This window comes from Neofelis nebulosa, chromosome 9, assembly GCF_028018385.1.
Source record: "Neofelis nebulosa isolate mNeoNeb1 chromosome 9, mNeoNeb1.pri, whole genome shotgun sequence".
NCBI classification, from domain to species: domain Eukaryota; kingdom Metazoa; phylum Chordata; class Mammalia; order Carnivora; family Felidae; genus Neofelis; species Neofelis nebulosa.
This window is the reverse complement of record NC_080790.1, coordinates 112,088,314-112,110,975: the sequence shown is the minus strand read 5'-3', so window position 1 is coordinate 112,110,975 and position 22,662 is coordinate 112,088,314. Positions and strand designations below refer to the sequence as shown.

General features: G+C 44.0%; 1 protein-coding gene across 3 annotated transcripts in view; it reads left to right on the top strand.

Annotated features, from left to right (window-relative positions):
* The first annotated feature begins 3,943 nt into the window (after window positions 1-3,943).
* Window positions 3,944-22,662, top strand: part of PTPRA (protein tyrosine phosphatase receptor type A) — a 164,016-nt gene continuing 145,297 nt past the window's right edge. For all 3 annotated transcript variants that reach the window (XM_058685055.1, XM_058685052.1, XM_058685051.1), the window contains exon 1: window positions 3,944-4,222. The gene's annotated coding sequence lies outside the window, so the exon portion shown is untranslated. The remainder of the gene's footprint in view (window positions 4,223-22,662) is intronic.

Genomic DNA, 22,662 nt, shown 5'->3' with positions numbered 1-22,662 from the left:
GTAACATGCCCCATATGAACTCCTGTGATGTGCAAACATTAAGCACTATACATAGGAAGTTTAGAAATAGGTGAGAAATAACGATGACATACAAACGAGGCGACTACATAACAGGGTGTATGCATGTGGAGAAGCACCAGAATTGTCCCAGGGGAGAGCTGTCGGAAAATTAAAGGCAGCTTTGTGTACTTTTTTGTAACGTTAAACACTGATTCCCTCCCTCCCCCAATATTTTATCATGAAAACTTGCAAACATCTAGTTAAGTTGAAAGAATTTGCATTGAACATCTATGTACCCACCACCTGGATTCTGCCGTTAGCATTTTACTATACTTACTGTATCATACATTTCTCCATCTATCCATCCCTCTGTCCATCTTAAGATGCACTCCAAACTAAGTTGCAGTCCTTGGTACACTTCTGTCTAAATACTTCAGAATTTCATTAACTACAGTTCATTATCTGCAATTTTTTTCTTTTTAGATACAATTTATATATAATGCTCAGATCTTAAGTGTACATTTGCAGAGTTTTGGCAAATGCATACACTTACAGTGATATTTTTAAAACGGTATTTTCCCCCCAAAATCTTAGATTGCTCAATTAAAATTAATGTAAAAAGCCTTCTACTCTGAAAGATTTGCACCGCTGCCCTGGGTCTACAGTCATAAATGGGGCCATGTCTTGGCTAATGAATGGGGCTAGGATTGCGCCTAGGACCGGGATTTTGGGACTGGGGGCAAAAAATTTGGAAACCTTTCTTCTGGTTTAGGATATCAATGACAGCCCTGGAGTGAGGGTGGAGGCCTTCTCAAGATAAGGGGGCTGCAATCTTTTTTAGGTACAGAGCTCAAGCAAATGACCCTTGGAGGTAGAACAGTGGCCTGGAAAGGCACTTGGCTCTCATTTACTCCAACTTTCTATCATTTTGCCTTGCTTTATTTTCATTACAGCATTTAGGAAATTTTCTTTTTCACTTGTTTGTTTATTGTCTGTCTCCCCATCCACAATCTAAATTCCTGAGAGCAGAGACCTTTTCTGTTTTATTCCCTGCTGTGTCCAGCACATGGTTTGCCCTCAGTATTTGTCGAGTGAATGATTCATTGTTCCATTTGCTAGATGGAGAAAGAAGGCCCGGAGAGGGGAGGTGATCTACCTAATGAAATAGGAGTCCTTTACCCCAATTCTCCAGCTCTTCAGTCCAGCCCTTTTCTCGTGAACCCTGTGACTCCTTGGGGCACCCGTGGGGTGGACGATGAGTGCCTACCTGTACGTGTATGCGCCTACACGTGTAGGTGTAGGCCCCGGCGGGCAGGGCCTAAAGCAGGACTAGGAGCAGGGCTTCGGCCTCCCACGTGGGTGGGCCTGAGTACAGGAAACCTGCCTGCCTTCCTCTCTCGGGCCTGCTCTCTTACTCTCTCCTCTTGGAAGACATCCCTTTGTCCTGTGGTGATGGGGCAAAAGTGTGGAACCCCTGGGCCTCAGATGGGAAGGGGAGGCTGGGCAGGTCTCCATAGGTGGGCAGATGAGGATGGAACTCTGTCCTTTCCACTGGAAACAGGGTCTGTGTGATTACCGAGCCGAACCAAACCAGGGTCTTCAGGATGGGATGTCCAAGACCCTGCCTCTCCTTGGTCTGAGGTTCTCTCACCCCTACACGCACACCACAAATGCGCTGACCACAGGGCCACTGTCTCGTGGAGAGAAGGAACTGCATTTCCTGAGAATGGGTCACTTGCCAAGCTGTACATGCTTATAATTCTCAGTCCAGGCCTGGGACGTTCCAGGAAGAGTAGCAGAGGGAGACTTAGGTCACTCAGTCAATGCCAGGGCTTGAACCCCAGGGCTCTGTGACTCTCACACCCAACCAGCAGCATTTTCCCAAGTGTGACTACATTGTGTGTGTGTGTGTGTGTGTGTGTGTGTGTGTGTGTGTAGGGGGGTATCCTTCAGATGATCTTGAGGATAAACACTTTTTTTCTAAATTTTACTTAAGTAAACTCTACCCCCAACATGGGGCTCAAACTCCCAACCCCAAGATCAAGTGCTATATGCTCTACTAAGCCAGCCAGGTGCCCCGATACTTTTTATTTTAATAGTTATTTTAACATATGTTAGAAAGTGTAAGTAGCATGTCAAACATTTTATGGTAATATAAGTAAAATTGTAAAGAAACAAATCAGCCAAAAGAAGCATACTAAGAGATAATAGGGTAGGTCAGATATAGACAAGGCAAAACTAAGCTGGTGAGGTCTGGTCTTAAGGAACTGTTGCTACCCTAGCCACCCACATGCCTCCTGCACATACAGTCTTTTTTTTTCCCCCCCCAGGGTTTCTGAATGCTTTGAGTTCAGGCTTTTCCCCTGTGCAGGCAGGTTGACTTGGGACTTTCTGGGAAATGTTTGGAAGAACTTGCCCCCATTGGCTGCCCCTGGGGTCTAACAGAGACTGGGCATGTGGCTAGAGTGTCCACTGGGCAGAGGCGCGGAGGGTTTGGCAGTTTGGTGACCCCTCTGGGCGGGCCCTGCTGAGAGGGAGCAAGAGACACCACTCTCCATAGAGAAGGAACTTCCCTGCCTGGGAAGGGACGGCCTGAAGGAGGCCCACCGCACCCCGTATTCCCAGGCCTTGGCTCTGGTCAGCATACACTCACTTATTCCACAAATGTGGAGGAGGGAGCGTGCATATACAGTCCTAAATTGGCGCCCCAACAACAGGCGGTGGTGGGGACTGGAGGTAATAGGGGCACCAACCCCGAGGAAATAGCAGCTGACGTGGACTCTTGCGCCAAAATGTACCCCCAGGCACCCCTTGTCACGGAGAGTTGCCGCTGGCCAGACTTCCCCTCGGGCGCCACCCACCGCAGGCGCGGACTCCAGCTCTGGGATTAAGGGCCCCCCAGCAATCTCCGTTTGCACACCGTTCTGCAATAGGTCTCCAACCTGCAGACGCCCAACCACTCGCCCTGATCGGGGATCGGAGCGTTCGAGGGACCTCGTGTGGGGGCCACAACCAGGAGAACGTCTCACCCGCCACACACCAGCCCCGTGTAAAGGGGCTTCAGCTGCGGACGCCCAAGTCCGGTAGCCTGGGAACCCACTGCGGCCGGACAGACGTACGCGTAGCTTTGGGACACCACACGTGGGGCAGGGAGCCCTGGGGAGGAGGGCCACGCCTGCAACCCTGACCCCAGCCCCAGGGGCGGAACGCATATCCCGGTCCTCTGTGCGGTTTGAGCCTCCCCTCCCCCGTGGCGTATCGCAAACGACATCCCCTCCGCAGAGCACCGTGTGTCGTATTTTTCTACTCGACTCGGTGGCAAGCCAGGCCCCGGTACGCGCATCTAGAAAGCGGGAGAGATTTCCTTGGGGTTTGTGTGGGGATGGCGTGAGGTGACATGGTGCGTAAGAGGACACTTATGGTGCCAGGTCCGTTCTAGGGGCTTCGCAGGTTCCTCTCCCCGAGAGAGCCTACGTCCTTTTGAGTACCTTGCGGCAACTGGGGGGAGGGTAAAAAGTCAGAATGGAACACATTTGGAGAGCGGGGTGGAAAGGCAGCTTTTGAGTTCCAGGCCGTCCTGGTTGCTAAACATTGGTATAACTTGCATTTGGCCTCAGTTTCCGCATCTGTAAGCTGGGAAGAAGGCCCACGTCCAGGGGGCTGGGACTGTAGAAGCGGAAGGCGTTGGTGCACCGGCATCAGTGCCCCCGGGCTCCGGCTTCCCCGACGTCTGAGCGGCGGTGGGGCGCACTCAAGCCTCCCCGGCGGCGTAGGAGCGGGCGAGACCGTGAGCCCAGGCTCAGCGCCCTACACGAGCTAGCGAGCGAGCGCTCGGAGGCGCGCAGGGGCGGGGCCCGCGCGGGCCGGAGACGCCCTTTCGGTATGGGCCAATCAGCGCCCGTCTCTGAACCGCCAATGAAGAAGCGCCTTACAGCCAAGGCCGGGTCGGGAGCGAGGCTGCGGCGAGTGCGGCGCTGACAGAGACGCGCGCGCGCTAGCCAGCTCGGACCCCGGGCCGCGGCCGCCATCACCGCCGCCCGCCCAGTCGCCCCCGCAGCCGCTTCCCCTCGCCATGGAGGCGAGGCCGCCGCCGCCGCCGCGGAGCTCCGAGCCGCGGGCCGGGCGGCGGCCCTGAGGGCGTGTGGCGGGCCGAGACGCCGCCGCGGAGCCGAGGCGGAGCCGCCGTCCTCGTCCCCAGCGGTCCCGCCCAGCGCCGGACTCGGTGAGTGCTCGCGGCCGCCGCCGCCCCGGTGGGCTCCGCAAGGGGGGGCGGCTCCCAGGCGCGGGTGGGAGGGGTCGCGGGCCGGAGCCCCAGCCCCTCTTTTCCCGGTAGCAGCCATCAGGCGGCTCTAGTGGGACCCCGCGTTCTTGCGCTGTCCGCGGGGAGGGGCGGGGGTCCCCGGAAACGTGCCGGACAGGGCGCCGACCCCTCTCGACTGCCCGGGAACTTCGCGTGCGTCCTCCTGGGGCCAGGCCAGGGCGCTGCCATAGTTCATTCTGAACGAAGCAACTTGGAACGGTGAGACCAGAATCTGCTCAGGGCCATTTAATGGGGAGACAGAGGAGAGCTCCTGGCATGAGAAAATTTGCTCTTGCGGAGACCAACTTTTCTTTCCCTTAAACCCCCCTGGCCCCTGTCCCAGGCCCCCCTCTTTTCCGCCCACTCCCAACTGTTGAGGCTGCTTAAAGAAGGGAAATAGGGGCTCAGAGCTGCCCAGAATTCAAAATGAGCCAGTTGGGAACGCAGATCTCCTTCCTTTTTACTTTTGGTAAATAGAACCAACCTTGGTTTTTGGAGAATTGGTTCCTAATTATATGTCCTGAAGATAAAAATGACAATGGCAGAGCTGAGGGTTGTTTGTCTGCTTGTGTTTTCGATCAGTGGTGATGTTTGTAGGACTGAGAGGAGGAATGCTCAGAGCCTCCGTAGGCAGGGTAAATGCCTTCAGAAACCTGTTCCCGGGGTAGGGATTCGTGCTCCAGGACCAGTCCCCTCTCCCAGGAGGCGTCTTCGCCTGCCGCCTGCTTGCTGTGACGGCAGAGCCCCAGAACCAGAAGATGGTGGGCGAGGAGAGAACCGAGCGAGGGTGGAAGATGGGCGAACATCCTCCTGCCTGGCCACTCCTTCAGAAAACACAGATCTGATGCTGTCACTTGTTTACTTAAAAACTCCTCGCTCTCCTTTTCCCACGGGATGAATGAAGCCCAGAATGTCCCATCAGGTCATACAAGCCTCTGGACAGGCTGGCCATTCATATTTACTCCGAGCTTCCCTCACCCCTAGCCATTCAGCCCTCACCCCTGCTGGACTGCCTCTTCAGGCCTTTGGACGCCCTTGCTCGTGCCAGCCTCTTTCCGCCCCGCCTTTCCCTGCCGAGCTCTACCTCTTTCTTTAAAGATCTTCTCCTTCGGGAAGCTTCCTGAGGCCAGGAGCTGTGTCTTGTGTACCTTTTTCCATCTGCCGTGCTGGGAGGATTCTTCCTCTCCGTTGTCCTGTGGGTCCCATCCCGTCTCTTCCCCCTTGGGTGTCTTGTCTCTGTGTACTCCAGACCCCCACTGCCTGAGAGCATCTTCTCCTGGGTGTTTCCTGAAGGCCTGCCTGCGTGGAGTCCCTGGCACGCCCGGGACTTTCAGGATCCTGGTTGCCTGTCTCCCCGTGTCCGTTTCATCCAGTCCCCGTAAGTAGTCAGTAAGCAGGAACCGGCAGGTCTCACATCTTCCTGGTCTCCAATCTGCCTGTCTCTGAAAGCCTCAAAGCCCCCTGGTCTCTGAGCCTCAAGTGGTCTGGCTCAGATGTGCGTTCTAGGGCGTGTGGGATCCAGGAGGCTGTTCACTGGGTACCTTTTAGCGAGTTATTTACCATCTGGATGAAATTCAGAACCAGAAAAGCCAATCTTCTGATTTAAGTAAAGGCATTCATGTGCCTTCTGTTTGCCACGTGAAGTGCTTGGGATGCAAAATAAAAGCAAGGGAGTAAAATCTTTACCTTTTAGGGGCTCATAGTACAGGTAAGGTGAATACAAATACATCCTACGTGCTATGAGAATGTGATAATAATAATAATAGTTATTTTATTTGCTTTGTGAGACACTTTGTAATAAATTCATTCTATGAATGACTTAATCTTTCAACAGCCAAGTAGGGGCTTATTCCTGTTTGACAAGGGTGCAAACTGAGGCCATATAGTGGGCAGATGGAGGAAGAGTCAGGATTTGAATCTTGGCAGTCTAGTTCCAGAGCATCTGCCACGCTGCATAGACAGCATTCCTTCCCTGAGAGGTCCAAGAAAGCTTTCCTGGGAGGGGTGTTTGGGTCATGAAGGGTGCATATGAGTTTGTGTGTTGTAGACAGGATGTAGGAAAGAAGGAGCAGCGCAGGAGGGCTTGGAGGTGGAAGGAATCCACTATCCTTGGGGAGCAGGGAGAGGTTAAACAACTGGGTTGGGTAGAGGGGAGAAGGGTGGGAGATGAGATTAGGGTGAGCTTGCAGGGCTGTTTGTGCTGTTTTTGAGTTTGGGCAGTGGAGAGCCACTGGGGGATTTTAAAGACCGTCAGGGACCTGGGCTGACTGGGCTCTAAAAGATCACTTCGGGGCAGTGTGAGGCCAGATGCTGATGCCCCTGCAATTTAGGAGGCAATGACCAAGCCCTACTGGGACAGAATGATAGCCTCTTAGACTCAGAGGGAGGCCTACAGAGAATCCTCAGGTTTGGGAAAAGATCGATACATCTGAGAAAAAAACTCCAGCAGTATAAAAAGGGAGAGAGAAGAAAATAAGTCTCTCTCCTACCCTGCTTCCTCCAGAGATGGCTGAAGTTTCCAGTTTCTGTGGCCTTACATAGACACTGTTGCTTTAGAAACACATGTCTACCTGTCCATGTTCCTCCGCCCGTGGTACATACCAGTCACACCTTTTTCCTTTTTCCTTAGCACATTTAGAAAATCATTCCATATTTGTAGATATAAAGCTGTTCATTCTTTCTGTTGACATTTTAAAGTTTTTTTCATTGTATGGCTGCAGCATAGTTTGTAACTAGTCTTTGTGTTAAGCAACATTTAAGTTTCCAGGTTTTTCTATTACAGTGTTACAGTGAATGTTTTTGTAGATAGTACATTGTTAGGAACTTATGTGTAAAATTATCTGAACCATGTATTTCTAGAAGTGGAATTACTGGGTCAAAGAATATATGTGCATTTAAAATTTTCAGACATATAGCCAAATCACCACCTCTTCAAGGGGGTTGTACTAACTCAGTCATTCTCCTCCCAAAATGTGAATGGACTCAGTGGATCTTGATCAGCGTGTGTATGCGATGCTTTTTCAGATATCATAAGCCTACTTTTCCTTCACCTACTCCCCCCCCCCCCCCCGCCATGTGATTCTAACTGATTTCTTTTGGTTTATGGAGGGAGACATTGAGGCTCAGAAGGATAAGTGCCTTGTGTGATTTGTCAGCATGGGTGGTGGTTGTTTTTTAAGCAGTTCTGATATTTGTATTGGTCCAGCACCTTTCACTGGAGGCACTCAGAATTGATTTGTAAACATTGTTGCATTATTTTTCTCCACCTTCATGTGGAAAAAATGGGATGCAGGTGAAGTTTGAATTTGAGTTATAAGCAGGAAGCTGGCCAGATACAGAATCTTGTCTTTTTACTTCCAGTGCAATAACTAATAAATGTTCCCAAATGCCAAAGCTGAAGAAATATGTTTTTAGTGAGACTGAGTACAACAAAAATAGCACTATATAACACAAACTTAATAAACTTGAACAGCAAACCCGTAAATAACCCAACATTAAAATTTGTTTTAATATATTCTCTGTAAGGATGGCTGGCTCAGTCATTAGAGCATGTGACGCTTGTTCTCAGGGTTCAAGCCCGAGATGTTCAAGCCGTATGTTGGGTATAGAGTTTACCAAAATTATGTATATATACTCTATATAGAAAAGAGAATTTATTAAATTGTAAAATTTTAAATGTAAAATTGTATTTGTTTTATTTTTAAAAATTTTTACCTTAATTCCAGTTAACATACAGTGTTATATTAGTTGCAGGTGTGCAAAATATACATACATTTATAATTCTTTTTAATCTTTTATTTATTTTTGAGAGAGAGAGAGACTGAGTGTGAGCAGGGGAGGAACAGAGAGACAGGGATCTGAAGCAGACTCCAGGCTCTGAGCTGTCAGCACAGAGCCCAACATAGGGCTCGAACCCAAGAACCATGAGATCATGGGACGTGTACAATATATTGATTCACCAACTCCATACATCACTTGGTGCTGATCACAAGTGCACTCCTTAATCCTCGTCGCCTGTTTAACCCATCCCCCCACCCAAACTATATTTACTTTATTTATTTCTTTGTTTATTTTTAAGTAGGCTCCACACCCAATGTGAGGCTTAAACTCAGCCCTTGAGATGAGAGTTGCATGCTCTACCGACTAAGCCAGGCAGGCTCTTGTACATTTAAATTCACATCTATTTGTGTCAGTATACAGGCATAGCTTTTTTTAATAGTCTGTATACATGGAATATGATTTTTGTATTTTTGAGGAGCATCAAATATTTTATACTCATTTATGTATCTAATTTATATATAAATATTTTTAAATTTTAATTAATTATTTTTTTTAATTTTAGAGAGAGAGAGCACAAGCAGGGAGAGGAAGAGAGAATCTTTTTTTTTTTTTTTTTAATTTTTTTTTTTACGTTTATTTATTTTTGAGACAGAGAGAGACAGAGCATGAACGGGGGAGGGTCAGAGAGAGAGGGAGACCCAGAACCTGAAACAGGCTCCAGGCTCTGAGCTGTCAGCACAGAGCCCGATGCGGGGCTCGAACTCACGGAATGCGAGATCATGACCTGAGCCGAAATCGGACGCCCAACCGACTGAGCCGCCCAGGCGCCCCGAGAAAGAGAATCTTAAGCAGGCTCCACGCTCAGCTCAGAGCCTGATATGGGGCTCTGTCTCCCTAACTGTGAGATCATGACCTGAGCCGAAATCGTCAGTTGCTCAACTGACTGAGCTACCCAGGCGCCCCTCATTTACGTATCTGATTTAAATCACAGTATGGTATTCTATGCATTGATAACAGTAATTTAATTCTTTTTGCTATTATAAATGATTTTGGTTAAGATTTTTTTTTGGTTAAGATTTTATTTTTAAGTGATCTCTATACCCATCATGGGGCTCAAACTCACAGTCCCAAGATCAAGACTCGTATCCTCTGCTGATTAGGCCAGCCAGGTGCCCCATAAAGAGTACTTTTCAGCACCTTTCTTCAAATACTTCTTTTGGATTATTTTCTTGAACTCTTGCTCCTAAGATGGGTTCACTGAGTCAGGTTATGGTTCCAGTGCCAAATTGCTATCTGGAAAGGTTGAACTACATTATAACATTATCAGCAATTTATGTGGCCCTTTTTCCTGACAATCCAGTCAATGGTATTACAAACAAAACCTAATATTTGATTTTATTAATTTAACCAAAACGTAATGGCACTTTGAATTAGGTTTAATTTACATTTCTCTGGAAAGAGACCAGTAGCTCATTTAGATTTGGAAATAAGTACAGTGCTATGTTATGTATCCTATCCAAGAGTTATGTATTTAAAGAACTTTTTTTTTCACCCAGTGTTTGTTTATTTTTGAGCGAGAGAACATGAGCAGAGGAGGGGCAGAGAGAAACGGGGACAGAGGATCTGAAGGGGGCTCCGTGCTGACAGCGGCGAGCCTGATGTGGGGCCTAAACCCACGAATTGTGATACCATGACCTGAGTTGAAGTTAGACGCTCAACCGACTGAGCCACCCAGGCACCCCTAAAGGCAACTTGTTTTTAAGGAAATACATGGTTAATAGGTCAGAAATACTGTGGAAATTTAGGTATGAAACATAAGACTAGATGCTGTTTAACTGAGAATACTAGACATTGTGTCAGGAACTGGGGATATCCTAGAGTAACATGGATGTGATGTATGACCTTTCACATTTGTGAGCTAATGCCAGAGAAATTCAATGTTAGACAGTACTTAAAAATTTACAAAGGCCCTGAGCTGAGAAGGGGTTTAGTAACTTAGGGCATTGCTTCTCTAACTTGGATGTTCACATGAACCATCGGGGGACCTTGTTAAAATGCCAAGTCCTAATTCAGTAGGTCTAGGGTGGGACTTGGGATTCTGCATTACTAACCAGCTCCCTGGTGAGGCAGATACTGCTGTGGGTGGCTTGATCACATTTAGAGTAGCAAGGCCTAATTGAGGCCTTTGTGAGTAAGAGGGGTAGTTCACACTGGCTGCACTTTAGATTCACCCGAGGAACTTAAAAAATCAGGGATGCAAATACCCCACCCCCAGGTATTTTGATTTAGTTGGTCTAGGGTGAGACCTGAGAATGTATATTTATTTAACTCCCCGTGATTCCAGTATGCAGCCAGGGCTGAGAACTCCTGGGCTAGAGAGAGTCAGGAGCCAGAGTTGAAGGGCCCTATATGACATGCAAGAGTGTTGGACTTTATCCTGAAGGCAGAGCTAAGCCATTATAGGATTATAAGGAGGAGAGTGAACTAATCAGATTTGCAGTTGTAAAAAGTTCACTGTAGCTGCAATCTGGAGCGGTAGTTTTCAAAGTGGGGTAGGTAGGATGATTCACTGTGATGCTGGAAGAAAATTAGAGCTTTTTATCATTTTTATGATAAAGCATTAAGTTTAGGTATTGTCACTGGCATCTTTTTGGGTCTGTAAGTCAGTGTTAATGTGTTAACTGCAGAACTTTGGGTGTCCTCAAGGGAGTTCTGCTGTGAGCAAGCAGATCCATAACCATACATTTGCTTTCAGTATATTGCATCATTGATAACAGTTTATGTTAGTTTTTATTAAACTAACCTTCACAAAATGGACAAGTGACTTAAAGCAATTTCTGCAAAGAAACCAGGGACTGAAGAAAATATGAATAATGCAAGCACAAATAGCTGACCCTTGTTCAGCTATTACAAACTCTTGGTGAGCTACTAAATCAGGTTAAATAAGTCAGCCCTTACTATATTGGAAAGTATAGAGAAGCCTATTTAAAACATGGATTTACATCCTCTGTCATTGATGGGAATCTTGTCTTAAGAGTATGTAGAACCTTGAGATATGAAATAATGAAATATAAGTCTGTCATTAGTACCAAGACATCTGAAAACAGCATACAGAGAAACTCTACATTTTTCTTTTTCCAGTGATGTTTCAAGTTATAGGCTATTCAGTGAGATGCTTTACACAACTTTATTAACCTAGTGACTAAAGTATATATTTTGAGGTTTCTCGTTCTTATGGAAGACAAAAAGACACATACCATTGACAGGTTCTTCCTGTTGTGCCCTACCTACCAAAAGGCTTGCTTTAAAAAAAAAGTATGGAAAACAATATGTCAAGAAACCAAAATGCATTCCTTTTTCAGCAAATACTCTTGTATGATGAACAGAAAATGTTGCTGAAGATTTGAACAGTATTAGGACAAATTCTGCAGTATGGGAGGTTTGCTATATGTAATTATAAAAGTATAGAAGCTTCTATCATGTCTTAGTATTTGCTAGGTTTTCTTTTAATAATACCCCCCCCCCCCATTACATCTTTTGTGAGCTACTGGAGGAAGATTATACTGGAGAAGACATAATAGTAAATGATTGCTTTAATGACACTGCTGTGTGGAATAATTGTCTAAATGTAAACTACCGACAAAGTTGCTTTGACTGAATAAAAGGATGAAATTCATTCACTGCCTCTTCATGGACTATTGAGGCAGGTTATCATTTGTTGGCTATCTTGTAGAGTTGATGTTATGCATTTTTCTCTTACAAAAAAAAAATTGTTGGGGCGCCTGGGTGGCGCAGTCGGTTAAGCGTCCGACTTCAGCCAGGTCACGATCTCGCGGTCCGTGAGTTCGAGCCCCGCGTCAGGCTCTGGGCTGATGGCTCGGAGCCTGGAGCCTGTTTCCGATTCTGTGTCTCCCTCTCTCTCTGCCCCTCCCCCGTTCATGCTATGTCTCTCTCTGTCCCAAAAATAAAAATTAAAAAAAAAAAAAAAAATTGTTGACTTTTTCTGTGTGTGCTACCTGGCAAATATTATTTGAAAAATTAATATCCTCAGTCTGTCTCTTCAAGTAAAGGTGTTATCTTAACAATGAATGAAAAGTAACCACTTTTTCCCTTAAAAGAAATGTGCTCTGGAGTAGTCTTTTCCTCGTAATTAAAAAAAAAAAAAAAAAAGCTTTATTGAAATATAATTTACACATCATAAATTCACCCTTTTAAAATGTACAGTTCAGAGGTTTTCAGTATATTCTTGGAGTTGTACAGTCATCACCGCCATCTAATTTCAGAACATTTTCGTCATCCCAAGAAGAAATTATGCACCCATTAGTGTCATTCCCCGTTCAGCCCATCCCCCAGCCTCCGGCAGTCAGGTTACCTTTCTGAGTCTATGGATATGCCTGTTCTGGACATAGCATATAAATGGAATCGTACAATGTGTGGCTTTTACCTAGTTAATGTTCTTGGGGTTCCTCAGTGTTGGGCATGTATTGTACTTCATTGCTTTTTGTAACTGAGTGATACAATGTTCCATTATATGAATACACCACATTTTGTTTATCCCTTAATCAGTTAGTGAACATTTGGATTGTTTCCACTTTTTGCCTATTATGAATAATGCTGTCGTGAACGTGTTTCTACGTAGACATATGTTTTAATTTCTCTTGAGTATATGCCCTGGAGTGGAATTGCTGGGTTAAATGGTAATAACTCTTTAACTTTTAGAGGAGCTGCCAAAACCGTTTTCTAAAGCAGATGCATCATTTTACAGTTCTAGCAGCAGTGTACCAGGGTTCTGGTTTCTCCATATCCTCAACAACACTTGTTGTTCTGTATTTTTTTTTTTTTCTTTTTGTAGGCTCCACACTCAATGTGGGGCTGGAATTCACAACCCCGAGATCAAGAGTTGGGGGCTCACTGACTGAGCAAGCCAAGTGCCCCCTCTGTGTGCTTGATTAAGCTATCTTAGTGGGTGTGAAGTAGTATCTCATTGTGGTTTTTATTTGCATTTCTCTGATGATTCATGATGTCATTGTTATTTTGTTGCACCTATAAAAACTCTCATAACTCTACACATGAAAAACTTGGAAACATAATTTGTTACTTGATAAAAATCTCCAAATGTATTTCTAAAAAATGTCCAGATGATCTAGTGAAATAAAGGACCTAGACATTGATCATCAATGGTTGTTAAAACCATTAGGAAAGTTTATAATAGATCAGACTGACAGTCTTATGATTAATTATGTTGTCTCCAAAATGGATACAACGAAACCTTATGTTCCTCCAGTGTTGTACAGTAGGAAAAATATAACACCATTCATGAAATATTCTCCCCCAAACAAAATAACATCAAATCTGACTTATTAAATTTCTAGATTTAACACAAGTTTATAGAATGTAATTAGAAAATCATAATGTGAGAAATTCTACAGACGAACCCAGTTACTTCAAATAATGCAAAAAAAAAAATGGAGAATTATTACAAATTAGAAAAGACTTGAGACATTAACTCAGTGTAATATGTATACCTTGTTTAGATCCTGTTTCATATAAACCAGCTGTAAAAAGATATTTATGAAACCATTGGCAATAATTTGAATATCATCTGTATATTCGATGATTTTTGAAAAATTATTTTAATTATTTTCAAGTATTATAATAGTATTGGAGTTATATTAAAAGGCAAGACTCCTGGGGTGCCTGGGTGGCTGAGTCAGATAAGCATCCAACTCTTGGTTTAGGCTCAGGTCATAATCTCAGTCATGGGATCGAGCCATGATGTGGAGCCTGCCTGGGATTCTCCCTCCCTCTCTCTCTCTACCCACTCCCTACCTCAAAAAAAAAAAACGACTGTTTTCTCTTAGAGATAAGTACTGTAGTATTTATGGATGAAATAATGCGATGTCTCAAATTTGTTTTAAAATAATTCATTGTGGGGGCATCTGGATGGCCCAGTCGGTTCAGTGTCCCACTTTGGCTCAGGTCATGATCTCATAGTTCTGTGAGTTCGAGCCCCGCCTTGGGCTCTATACTGACAGCTCAGAGCCTGGAGCCTGCTTCGGATTCTGTGTCTCTCTCTCTCTGCTCCTCCCCCACTCACACTCTGTCTCTCTCAAAAATAAATAAAAACATTTTTTAAAAGTTAAAAAAATAATAATTCATTGTGGGGCCACCTGGGTGGTTCAGTCAGTTGAGCGTCTGGCTCAGGTCATGATCTCACAGTTTGTGGGATCGAGCCCTGCATAGGGCTCTGCACCGACAGGGTGGAACCTGTTTGGGATTCTGTCTCTCCCTCTCTCTCCCTGCCCCTCCCCTGCTTGTATGCATGTGCGTTCTCTCTCTCTCCCTCTCTCTCTCTCTCTCTCTCTCTCTCAAGATAAATACACTTAAAAAATAATAATTCATTGTGTTTGGTCATTTATAGATGATTTACCATATATTAATAGTTATTGAAGCTGGATATATGTATAAGAGTTTATTATAGAGTTTGCACTTCTTTTGTGTGTTTCAACATTTCTATAGTAAAAAGTTAAAAAAGAAAATACTTTGAATAGTTTTAGTGGGATTGCAAATCCATTTGTTAGGAATAAAAAATGTAACATCTTCTGATTAGTTTTCAAGAGTAATTGCATCAGGGAAGATGGACATTTGCCAGCGAGATTTAAAGGAAAATGTATAAGGGTTGGGGTTGGAAAAATAAATGGCCATGATTTAGTAAGCACTGCCATAGTGCTCTTTCCTTTTGGACCCATATTTCTTTCTGGCTATGATAGCCATTAAAGCCAAGCATTGATTTGAGACCAACTTTTAGATTGCTCTGTCGTAAAGTATTAGAATGAGGTTTTTCAAGCAGAGGGAGAAATATTTGATTATATGGATCACACTAATATTTTTAAAATTAACTTAATATTTTAATGATAGCAATAGTTTTTATACTTACCCATATAGAAACCATTATTGTGATCATTACTTTGTTACTTTTGAAAATCAGTGTTTTGTAGCATTCACATTTATTAGTACTGTTGTCATATTTATAGGTGAGCGTTTTTTGGGGATGTATATATTGGTTGATTGGCTGGTGTATAGTTGAAAGGTTTGTCATTACTGTGGAGAATGAACTGGACAGAGTATAGAGACTAATTTGATGGTTGTTAGAGCCAGGAGTGATGGCATTCAGGAATGGTTTGGGGTAGGGCGAGTGGGGATAGAGATGGGGATGGGAAATGTCTGGTAAGTATGATTTAAGCAATAGAAATGTTAGTAGGGTTCCAGAACCCTGGCTTTTTAGAAGAGATGATTGTCAGTGAACTGAGCTTCTGTGTGTGGGAAGAATTTGAAACCTCATTGCTATGAATTGTGCAAGTGGTTCTCAAATATTGATTGACAAGTAAGTAGCTTAACCAGCAATTAGCTTTCAAACGTTGGTTGGCCGGTGGCTTAATACAATGCCGTAAATACATTAATACTACCCGTTAATAAAGAGAATGTCTTCCATTGATGTATCAGCAGTACTGTTACCAGAGCAATGTGGAATAGTTCCAGGACTTTCGACTGTTCTTCTGAAAGGAACTGGGGGAGGGGTGGCAGAGCTTATACAGGGATGCTTCTGTTCTTCTGGTGGTCCTTTCCATGTCTCCAGTGATGTGAATGCTTTACTCACCTCTCAGGGAGTGAGGCCAGTCCCCGATTCAGTACCTCTGCCTGCTTTCTCTGTGAGACCACTGCTCTTTGGTGCTCCTTACTGCCCGACTGAACCCGCTTACTTTGTTAACGGGCTAAATTCACAGCGACTTCCAGCTGGTGTTTCTCTCTTTACCCAGTCTGGGGTGCTAGCCTGGCCCAGCGTTTTGCTACTCGTTGGTAGAAGTCATAAAAGATTTCTTTTTCTTCTTGTAGTTCATACCCAGTTAGCAGTAGTGCTGTTGGCAGCAGTTGTGAACCTCTCAGGCAGTGATTCTTGATAGTGGCTGTCTATGGTGGAGGGGAGGCAAGTTTGAGAAAGTGTTGTTGTTGTTGTGTTAAATGTTTATTTATTTTGGCAGAGAGAGAGAGTGTGCGCAAGCAAGTGGGGTGGGGGCCAGAGAGAGAGAGGAGAGAGAGAATTCCAAGCAGGCTCTGTGGTGTTAACGAGGAGCCTGACTTGGGGCTCGATCCCACAAACTGTGAGATCATGATCTGAGGCAAAATCAGCATCAGACGCTTAATCGACGGAGCCACCCAGGCGCTCCAGTTTTTTAAAAAACAAGAAAAATACATGGGGCACCTGGGTGGCTCAGTCGGTTAAGTGTCCGACTTCGGCTCAGGTCATGATCTCGCAGTTTGTGAGTTTGAGCCCGGCATCGGGCTCTGTGCTGGAAGCTTGAAGCCTGGAGCCTGCTTCGGATTCTGTGTCTCCCTCTCTCTCTGCCCCTCCCCTGCTCGCTCTCTCTCTCTTTCTCTCTCTCTCTCAAAAATAAGAATAAACACTAAAAAAATGAAAAAAATAAACATGGTATTATGATTTTTAGTCAGTATATTTTTAAGTTCTGCTTCATTTAAAATCTTGTATGCATTTCAATAATTAGTACATGTGCATGTTAAAATATTCCCATAGTATTAAAAATACACAATAAAAGGTAATTCTCACCCATCTTCCAAGTTCCCCTCTTCAGAAGCATCCCCAGGTACTATGAAACTTGTAAAACCTTCCATAAATAGTACATGTTCATACAGTGTGTTTCTTAAGTTTGACATTTCAGCTAACATTGAAGGAGGCTGTGGGCATTTTATGTTTACTCAAGGGGGTGAGTGTTAAGGCAAATTGAGGTGTGCTGTTCTTACCTTTGGCTGGGGGGTTAGGTGGAGTTCAGTAGTTTCTCCAGTGTTAGTGGGAGAGATTGCTTACACAGTTCATACTTACTCAGTTGCATTTAGTTTTCAAAGGTTCTACTTTAAAGGCTATTGGAGAGCAGGTAGTGGTTAACAGAGCAGCTCACTTATCTGTGTGTGTTTTTTTTAACGTCTGAGTGGGGCTTTTGTGCACAGAAAGGACTACTTAAAATTACTTGGGTTTAAATTAATATTCATTTGATTTAAGTGGCAAATGAAAAATTTGGTTTTCCTTTGGTCTTGTTATTGTACTCGTAAGCATTGTAATTTTTGTACAGAAATAAGAGCAATAACTTTTACTTGCTCTTTAATTAATGTAATTCAAACTTAACATGAAATTCCTTCATATTCCTTTATTAGGGGATTAAATTTCCTTAGATGTTTAAAATACATTTATACATTCAATCTGTCAAGTACTGCCAGTCTTTGATAGGTCAGGGTTACCACCTTAATAAGCAGAATCTCCTTAAGCACTTGAGCAATACTGAGAAATTAAACTTACAAATTTAGTAAAGGAGACTCTCTTAAGACTTCCAGTGCTTTTCATTAGCTGAATCTGAATTACCAACATTTAAAAACCACATATCCTAACCTAACCAAAACTTAGTACTGTGGGTATGATATACCTTATCTTGTTCATGTCTTTTTCTTCCAGAGTTGTAATGTCATTTACCCAATTAAGGAAGAAATGGGAAAATGTAGAAAGGATGAGAGAGGGAAAAGAAAGGAGTAAATGTTATAAACTGTACATTTACTCCTCTAACTATCTTTCCAGGAGTTCTGTGACACGCTCCTGTTTTTTTCTCTACCTCTATGGCCACTCCTCAGTTCCCTTAGGCCCCTCTTCTCTAATCACTCTTGAACTTCTCAAATATTTCCATCCCTAGCCCTCTTGTGTTTCATCCTACACATTCTTTCTGGAAGCACATGCCTAGGCCCATGGCTTCAGCTTCTGGCTTCTTGCTAATTAGGAGAAAATTTGTCCTCAGCACAGACTGGATGATAGCCAACAACCTACTGGTTGTCTCTCTTGGGCTGTTTCCCAGACACCAACAGGCTCAGAACTGCCCTCATCTTCCCTTTAAATGTGTTATTTTTATATTTTCTATTTTGATGAATGGCACAACCTAGTAACCCAGACCAGAAACTTGGATGATAATGTTCATGTGGTTAATGATGTGTTCCTGTCTGTTTTACCTTTAACATTTCTCAAATTTGCCTAATTTCCTCTATCCCATTTGTCCCTTAGCTCAGGTTTTTACTCACGTAGATGACTGCTACAGGTTTCTTAGATGTCTACTCATTACTTCCTTGTTCCAGGTCATTTGTCACATTGCTACTAAGAATACTTGTTTTGACTTTCTTGTCTAATCACAGCACTCTCCAGTTTGTTTTTTTTTTAATTTTTTTCTTTAAGTGTTTATTTATTTATTTTTTTTTTAATTTTTTTTTCAACGTTTTTTATTTATTTTTGGGACAGAGAGAGACAGAGCATGAACGGGGGAGGGGCAGAGAGAGAGGGAGACACAGAATCGGAAACAGGCTCCAGGCTCCGAGCCATCGGCCCAGAGCCTGACGCGGGGCTCGAACTCACGGACCGCGAGATCGTGACCTGGCTGAAGTCGGACGCTTAACCGACTGCGCCACCCAGGCGCCCCAAGTGTTTATTTATTTTTGAGACAGAGAGAGACAGAGCATGAATGGGGGAGGGTCAGAGAGAGAGGGAGACACAGAATCAGAAACAGGCTCCAGGCTCTGAGCTGTCAGCACAGAGCCCAATGTGGGGCTCGAACTCACAGACCACAAGACCATGACCTGAGCTGAAGTCGGACACTTAACCAACTGAGCCACCCAGGCTCCCCAGCACTCTCCAGTTTAAAATCCTCTGGATGGGCACCTGGGTGTCTCGGTCAGTTGAACATCGGACTCTTGATTTCGGCTCAGGTCATGATCTCACGGTTCATGGGTTCGAGCCAGTGTGGAGCCTGCTTGCAATTCTCTCTCTCCTTATTTCTCTGCCCCTCCCCCCTCAAAATAAAACAAAATCCTCAATAAAATTCATACTTCTTATCATACCAAGTTTTTGCATTCCAACTCCTCTTAGCCTTTTTAGCCTTACCATCCCCCCCCCCCCCCCCGTGCCCATTGTGCTATACTTCTTCAGATTGTCTGCCTTTGGCTAGACTGCCCATCTCCCTCTTTGCCTGGCATTATAATTTCTTATATGAGGATTACCTCCTAGAGTCAACATTGCCTTACTGACTGACTCAAGTCTGATCTAGGTATAAATCCTGCGCTTATTTCTTATATCCTGTCACTTACCATATTGTGTGGTAATCCATACAGTTATGTTGTATAATAATCCAGACATTAGCACGTGCAGATTAGTGTTCTTAGAATGGTATTGGTGGGGGCGCCTGGGTGGCGCAGTCAGTTAAGCGTCCGACTTCAGCCAGGTCACGATCTTGTGGTCTGTGAGTTCGAGCCCCGCGTCAGGCTCTGGGCTGATGGCTCGGAGCCTGGAGCCTGTTTCCGATTCTGTGTCTCCCTCTCTCTCTGCCCCTCCCCCGTTCATGCTCTGTCTGTCTCTGTCCCAAAAATAAATAAAAAACGTTGAAAAAAAATTAAAAAAAAAAATGGTATTGGTGGTTCAAAATGGTAGTAATATGTAGTTTTGCTGAGGCACAAATTCATGTTACCTGCTCCTTGAGTTTGGCAGCAAGTGGGTTCACTTAGCTCTTCAGTGAGCCTAACCTCACTTCAGGATCTAAAGCTGTCTTTTTATTATTTCCTGCTTTTTCCTATTCATTTTTTAGTTTTGTAAGTTTTATTTTCTGATTCCAATACTGGAAAAGTTTTTTTTTTTTAATGTGTTTTATTTATTTTTGAGAGAGAGAGAGTGTGCAAGCAGGGGAGGGGGGGAGGGGGACAGAGGATCCGAAGTGGGCTCTGTGCTGACAGCAGACAGCCCAGCACAGGGCTCGAACTCACGAACTGCAAGATCATGACCTGAACTGAAGTCAGACACTTAACTGACTGAGCCACCCAGGTGCCCCAAAAACAGGAACATAGTTTTAAAACAAGAAACTTTAAGCCCCTATTATGCCCTCAAAACTCAGAAGGTTTTTGAGATGCCTTTTTCTTCTTTTCTTCTCCCATCCTCCTTATCTTTGGCATGAAGTTAGGGGATGCAAACTCAAACATGTATTTGGAGGCCAGGCGGGCACTCTGAATGAGAGGAGTAGATCTGCCGGGTCCTGTGCCACACTGGAGGTTCCATGGCCTAAAGGAGTTCACATTCGATTTAAAAAAAATTTTTTTTTTTTAACATTTTATGTATTTTTGAGACAGGGAGAGACAGAGGATGAACAGAAGAGGGTCAGAGAGAGGGAGACACAGAATCTGAAATAAGCTCCAGGCTCTGAGCCGTCAGCACAGAGCCTGATGCGGGGCTCGAACTCACAGACTGCAAGATCATGACCTGAGCCGAAGTCGGCCGCCTAACCGACTGAGCCACCCAGGCGCCCCTCATTCGATTTTTTTTTTTAATTTTTTTTTAACGTTTATTTATTTTTGAGACAGGGAGAGACAGAGCATGAACAGGGGAGGGTCAGAGAGAGGGAGACACAGAATATGAAGCAGGCTCCAGGCTCTGAGCTGTCAGCACAGAGCCCAACGCGGGGCTAGAACTCACGGACCGCAAGATCATGACCTGAGCCGAAGTCGGCCGCCTAACCGACTGAGCCACCCAGGCGCCCCTCATTCGATTTTTTTTTAACACACTGTGCTACCAGTTTGTGACGGTCACTCTAACTGCCAAAGGCTATACGTATATGATCCAGTTTATCTTTCTCTTTGAAATTGAATTCATAAAACAAAACTAACCATACTATTATTCTTCTAGACTCCACTGATGTATCACCTACTTAGTGAAGCTTCCTGATTTCACCCAGAGATTACCTTTCCTTTCTTTTAGGATTGGCATAACAACTGTACTGTTGATCACAGTGTATTTTAATTACTTATTTTCATGTCTAATTTCCTGGTAGTTTATTGAGGACAATTATTTATTGATGAGCATGTCTTCTATTAAGAGTTTAATACATTTGCGTTGAACATTGAATGAAGTACTAGGCAACAGGTACTGATTAAAACCAAAATGTGGAGGGGTGGCTGGGTGGCTCAGTTGGTTAAGTGTCCAACTTCACCTCGGGTCATGATCTCACGGCTTGTGGGTCTGAGCCTCGCATCAGGCTCTGTGCTGACAGTTCAGAGCCTAGGGTCTGCTTCGGATTCTGTGTCTCCCTCTCTGCGCCTCCCCTGCTCATACTCTGTCTCTCTCAAAAATAAATAAAACATTTTAAAAATTTTAAAAAAAACAACAAAATGTGGAGGTCAAGAATATAATAACACTTTTTTCTTTTAGTGATTTGGAGCACTGTGTGTCTACACTAAATTTCAGCTTTGCTAATTGTTACTGAGAATTAAGTTACCGAGAATGTTAGTGATGATGTCTGTGTTGTTGGATTTGATGTGGACAAATCTGTGTACAGATGGTGACTAAACAACTTAATCACAAATAAACAATGTTTTGTCCCCCTGAGAAAAGATGCATTGCTGGGGAAACTTCTTGCTTCCACTTTCATATGGTTAAGAGAGATTAAACACCTGATGATTATGGAAAATATCATTAGTAAAATGAGGAACTTTAGTACCCTTGGACGAAAAGGGATTTGGAATTAGCAGACTTCAGCTCTATTTCTGGTGATACTAATTAGCCATCTGACTACACAAGTCTCTCTGGGTCATAATTTCTTCATCTGTAAAGTGATAAGGAACTTGATGGTTTAAGATCCTTCTATCCCTAAAATTACTTAATTTGAAAACACTGTAATTTCTAAAATATTATGGCCAGTGAAGGAAGTACTTACGGTCAAGCTCTTTCCGAGGAGAATTTGAAGTAATTTCCTGAAATGTATGATGGCTTGTGTGTGTGTTTCGAAGTTCTCTAGAAAGACACCAAAGAAATTGGTAATAATAATAATAATTACCTCTGGGGGCTAGGGTAGTGGATGGCCACTGGAAAGGATGCCTTCTAGTCAGTGTATTTTCTTTTATATATTTTGAATTTTATAACGTGTGCCTGATTATCTACTCAATAAGGACAAATTTAAATTTATACACATATACGTAAAAAAAAAAAAGAGTAAAGGGAAGATAAAGGTCTCATGGTAAGGGAGAGCATCCTGGGGATGTTAGTACAGAGACTGAGTCTATTAGATGCTGTGCAGTCATTTATTTATTTATTTATTTATTTTTATCTTATTTTATTTTATTTATTTTGAAAAGAGTGGATGCACACATGAGCAAGGGGAGGGGCAGAGAGAGAGGGAGAGAGAATCCTGACTTGGGGTGGGGTTTGATCTCATGATCTCATGAGATCATGACCTGAGCTGAATTCCGGTGTCAGACACTTAACCAACTGAACCACCCAGCTGCCCCTTTTATTTATTTGTTTATTTATTTATAGGCTCCACATGCAACATAGGGCTTGAACTCACGACCCTTAGATCAAGAGTTGGATGCTTTTCCACCTGAGCCACGCAGGTGATCCCCCTTTTAGCTATTTTTAAGTGCATATATCAGTGTACATTCACATTGATTATCATGCTACTATCACTACCGTCCATATCCAGAGTATTTTCATCATCCCCAAC